Here is a 5676-nt window from a genome sequence, read left to right on the forward strand (position 1 = left end):
TTGCTATGCTGATGACGTGGCCATGGTGGCTACGGGACCACATCCTGTGGCCAGCGCTCGCCTTCTCCTCCGCCGCCTAGCAGAGGCTTGTGCTTCCCTCGGCCTCGTCGTCAACAGGGAAAAGACCAAGGCAATGCTGTTCCGGCAGAGACGTTCCCCCGAACCTCTCCTGCTTGGCGGCGAGCCGTTGCCGTGGGTGTCCTCATATAAGTACCTGGGTATGACCATCGACTCACGGCTGTCGTTTGTGCCTTACATCGCCTCTCAGTGCGAGGGTGAAGAGCCGCACCAACATCATGCGCGCCCTGGCACGGACGGAGGGCGGTGCGAGCGGCAGGGTGCTAAGGCGCTTTTATGTCCAGGCGGTGCGGTCCTGTGTGGACTATGGGTCGCCATGCCTCCTCACAGTTAGCACCGCTGCACTCGAACCGCTTGAGGTGGCCCAGAACGCGGCACTCCGCCACATTCTCGGGGCCCCGCGCTGGACAAAATGCGTGTGCCTCAGAGCGGAGGCCCGATTGCCCTCCATCTCCACCAGGATCACCCAGCTTTCCATCAGCCACCTTATTAAGCTGCTCCGCCTGGGGGTCTGAGTCACTCCGTGACTCCGTGGGGCGGTCCCTCCTACACGACCCACACCTCTTCCGACGGAGGTTGTGGGCGGCGGTAGCAGCCGCTAAGCTCAGGCCACATGCCCTGGCGCGTGCCTCCATCGCGACGCCTGACGCGCCCCACCCGACATATGTGGCTCCACCGCCTTGGGCTCTCCGGCCCTTCACCGCCACCATCAAGCCCCTGCCATCAAAAAAGGCCTGTTTGTCTGTGGAGCGGCTGGAACGGGAAGCCGCAGCACGGGTGGAGGATGCCTCGCACCTTCGGGCTGCTCATTACTACACCGACGGCTCTGTCGCCCAACACTCAGGGGCCGTCGGTGCAGCGTTTGTCACGGCGGGGCACACAGAACTCATTCGGGTGTCTGATGGCTCCTCATCGACACAGGCGGAGCTTGTTGCCATCAGCTGGGCCCTGAAACACGCTGAGGAGGAGGGCGTGGGGGCTGTCGTCCTCCACTGCGACTCGGTGCCGGCCATCCAGTCCCTCCTTGCCGAACCCGCTTCCGACAACATCTCCCTCCTTACCGGCATCCACGCCCGGATGCAAGGACTGCAGAGGGAGGGGCGGGTCATTCACTTCAACTGGGTGCCCAGCCATGCCGGAGTCCCAGGGAACGAGGCTGCGGACCGTGCTGCTGCGGAGGCCACCCTGCTCCCTGTGGTGAGGCACGGGCTATCACCTAGCGGCTCCCAAGTCAAACGGGGCGCAGCTATGCACGCCTCAGCCGAGAGAAGGAGGGAGCTAGAGGAGGCAGTGGCTGCGGGCTCGCCATCAGCCCATTGGTATTCCGCAGCCACTGACTTTGGTCAACGAGCGATTACGATGCCCCTCCCACGACGGACGGAGACCAGCCTCCGCCGCCTGCGTCTTGGGTACAAGTGTTTCTCTACACTTGATCCTGAAGCTCCAGTACCAGTCGACTGCTCGCATTGTGGGGAGGAGGTTCTCCAACCACTCCTCCACTACCTCCTCGAGTGTGAATGCACTCAGCAATTCCTTCCCAACCCGGAGGGGTTGCCTGCCCCTAGCCTTATCGGGTACCTGAGTGACGACCAGCTGCTGCGCCTCGTTGAGGAGTGTGCCCCGCCCCGATAAAGAACTGTCTGTTCACTGCTTCCAGCTACAGGCCGTCTATTGAGACAAAGGCCTGTTTCCCCTTGTGAGGGGATAAATCTTCAACAACAACAACAACATCCACTTACCATTCTCACCTCAACACCAAGGGAAGGAACATCTCTCTACTAGCTGCTGATGAAGGGTTAAGAACCCGAAATCCGGATCCAGCCAAATGACAAGCTACGGCGAAGTCATACAACTCCTATCAAAAGAGAATAGAACACTACTAAGACAAAAAGAAAGTACATTGAAGAAAATAATAAACGCCGACCTAGCCATCACTTTTAACAAAATATGTATCAGGGAAAATCTCCTGCCTATATACACCCTATATATATATATATATATATATATATATATATATATATATATATATATATATATATATATATATATATATATATATATATATATATATATATATATATATATATATATATATATATATATATATATATATATATATATATATATATATATATATATATATATATATATATATATATATATATATATATATATATATATATATATATATATATTGTTATATATTGTTATTGTTATTAGACTATGAGTACATCCATAATAACTACGTATACATGCTATTTTTTTATCGAAAAAAATATTCACTTCATTCAGTTGAGAGAGAGAGAGAGAGAGAGAGAGAGAGAGAGAGAGAGAGAGAGAGAGAGAGAGAGAGAGAGAGAGAGTTTTCTTTACAGAAAATTTGTTAAGGAATTTCATCAGACGTCATTGAGATAAAAACAAAGAATACTCCTCCGGGTAACGGTACCGGTACCGGTACTAACGGTACCTGAATTTTCGGTACCGGTACCACCGGTACTCAAATTAAGGGTTCTTGCCCATCCCTATTGTTTAATGTTTACGATTTCACGCTCACGCTTGCCAACCTCGGCCGACCAGTTATATCATCATTGCCGACGATTTTGGTTGGGTCCGGGTCTCGTTGGGAGCTAAAATCTTCCAGTGTAGGACGGGCGCCTGGCTCTCGTACGCCAGCCAACGAATGAATAGAGAAGCTTATCGAAGACCTGAATAAAATATGAAGTGTATTTTTTTTATTTTGAAATTGACCAATTGTGAGCTGTAAGCGGTGGACATCTTGGATTTGAAGGTCAAAACTGGGTCAAATTGTAAAACTGATATGAAATATGAGTTCCTCGATCCCCAAAACCCAAGAAAGGCTATATTACTCTGGAATTTCAGCCAAACCATTGAAAAAGTAATTTTTAAGGTGGCCGACTGCGGCCATTTTGGATATTTGCCCCCTACGACTTTTGCCCACACTTTTGAGAGGGACACCCCCTCTTATTTAGTTATTTAACCTTCAAAGAAGACAAAAAGACTGAGAAACGAACCTTCGCTCTCCACGATCACGGAAGTGCTCCAGATGACCCAACTATAGTGCGTAGTTTTGGGCACATTGCAATCCACAAAGCTCGCGCGGTAATAACTACCAACTAATCGATGACGTCACAGGGTTAGCGCGCGATCCACAAAGCTTGTCGTCGCGCTGTGTGACGCTAAATTTATTGTTAAATAACTACTGCCTCGGAGGTGTAGTAAACACTAACAGTGTTATCATATTTACGTATAAATGCTTATAAATCGCGTTTTTCAACTTGAAATATAACTTTGCGAGTAGGAGAAGCCCATTTCCTTGTAAAATGATGAGATATACACACTTTGAAAGGCAAATGATAAGTGTGGGCGGTATGGCAACACCGACGCCCGGCCGGGGGATTGCCAGACCTCCCTCCTCCTTCATCTTCCTACCACTCCATTCATCCATTTATCTCTACATTTGTCCCTCCGTGGAGGGACAATGGATCTTTGTTGGGTGACAGCCCATGAGTTGGGCTGCAGATATGGCAAGACAGTCTTAACTTTCCCTTGTTCCTTCCTTCCGTCCTTTGTTCCTGTCTGCCTCGATATTTTGTGCCATATTATTTTCAATTTATTTTTTTCCTGCCTCAATCACCTCCTTATCTTCTTTTTCTTCCCCTTAAGCATGTTCTTAGATAACAAGACATCGAACAGCAGAGTTACCTTGACGTAAATGTGCAGCAAACGACAAAATAATTAAGTTCTTAGATTACGATTTAGTACAGTTTGCCTTAAAAGGAAGAAAATGGGAAAAGAGAACGGGTTGTTTTGAACCAGCAGCTGGAGGGACATCCCTACGATTGGCTGACGGTTTTGTAAACATGCTTGTGATTTGCTGCATGGCCAATGTCGTCATCAACCAATCAGCGACCTAGCTGCCTCTAACTACAATGTAAGGGTTGCTTTGTGGATCTGAAGTTAACGTCGGTCGCTAAATCAATAGTGCGAAGTTATGTTAGTTCGTAGTTAGTATGTTTGTGGATCCCTGTCCAGAAGTAGTAAATGCGAATACCATAAACTCCTTCAAAAATCAAATTGACCGTCATTTCATTGCGACAGGAGTACACTGAATATCAAGGTGCTTTCATCTGCTCTGCGGGCACCAAGTGGCTGTCGAGCAGATTAAATCACCAAAGCGGGCAACCTCGTAATGAGCCAATAGGCTTTCTGTTGCCTGCATTTCCATGTTTCCATGTTCTCAAGGATTATAACACACATTTCTGTGTCTACTATCTTTTCATAGCTACAAACTCCTCATGGTAAGTTACTGTACTCATATTGAGGCTGGTGAGTGGCGAGTGGTGAGCTCGGGGCTTGGGGGGAATGATTCTTCCAGTATTTTGGAGTGGGTCGAGTAGCGCTTTTAAACACGGGCCGGCGCATGCGCAGTAGAAGGGGGACCGTTCAGTCCGCCACACCGGGGTGCGGTACGATATCCTGGGCAAGCCATTTTATTTCAGACGGGACGGAATATTTCGCGACACCTCCAGTTCTCATTGTCTCAACAGCGCGTGCGCGGCCAACCCACCCGTCTAGACTCCGCCCACATAAACACGTGGAACACACACTCTCTCTCTCTCTCTCTCTCTCTCTCACACACACAAACACACACACACTTCATTACTTTGAACTTATGCGACTTTCCGTATTTCCCGCCCATTCACTGCTGGGAGTTAGTGATTATACATACACACACACACACACACACCGTCTCCCACGTTAACATGTCGTAGAGAAAAAAAAATAGGTGAGATTAGTAAAAACACGGAGAAAGGCTAATAGAGGGGTTGCACTGACGTCACACCGCTTCGCTTTTGTTTGAGGAAAAACAACTGTCAGCCATTTCGGGAGGCATGAGCGATCAGCTGAGCCCTTGCCCTCTGATGATGGCTGGCCCGTGCCTCCCGTCTTCATATCACAATCTAAGTGAATATGCAAAAAATCTGGACAGTGAGGCTAAGCTTCGTTATATAACTATCCATTATGCTGCCAAAGATGATGGACATACAGTATATACATTTATTATCAAACTTCAAGATATATGTGATGGTAAGAACAATGAATATATGACTAATTTAACCCCGGGCATCCCCGGGCGGTGTTTAGAAAGAGCATAAGAACGTTAGGGGTTCGCAAAAAGCCCACTGACCTATATTTGGCAGCCCCTGTCTACCTACCGCGAGTGGCAGTGTAGCACCTATCAGTAACAGTAATAGATGATAACTAACACCCACACCCAAACAGTAATAGATTGACACTAACACACACAGTAATAGATGGACACTAACACCAACACCCACACAGTAATAGATGGGCCACTAACACACCCACCCTCACAGTAATAGATGGACACTAACATCCACACCCACACAGTAATAGATGGACACTAACGCACCCACCCACACAGTAACAGATGGACACTAACACCCACACTCACACAGTAATAGATGGATACTAACACTCACACCCACACAGTAATAGGTAGGCCACTAATACCAACACCCACACAGTAATAGATGGACACTGACACCCACACCC

The sequence above is a fragment of the Eriocheir sinensis genome, unplaced genomic scaffold (assembly GCF_024679095.1).
Source record: "Eriocheir sinensis breed Jianghai 21 unplaced genomic scaffold, ASM2467909v1 Scaffold11, whole genome shotgun sequence".
Classification (NCBI taxonomy): Eukaryota; Metazoa; Arthropoda; class Malacostraca; order Decapoda; family Varunidae; genus Eriocheir; species Eriocheir sinensis.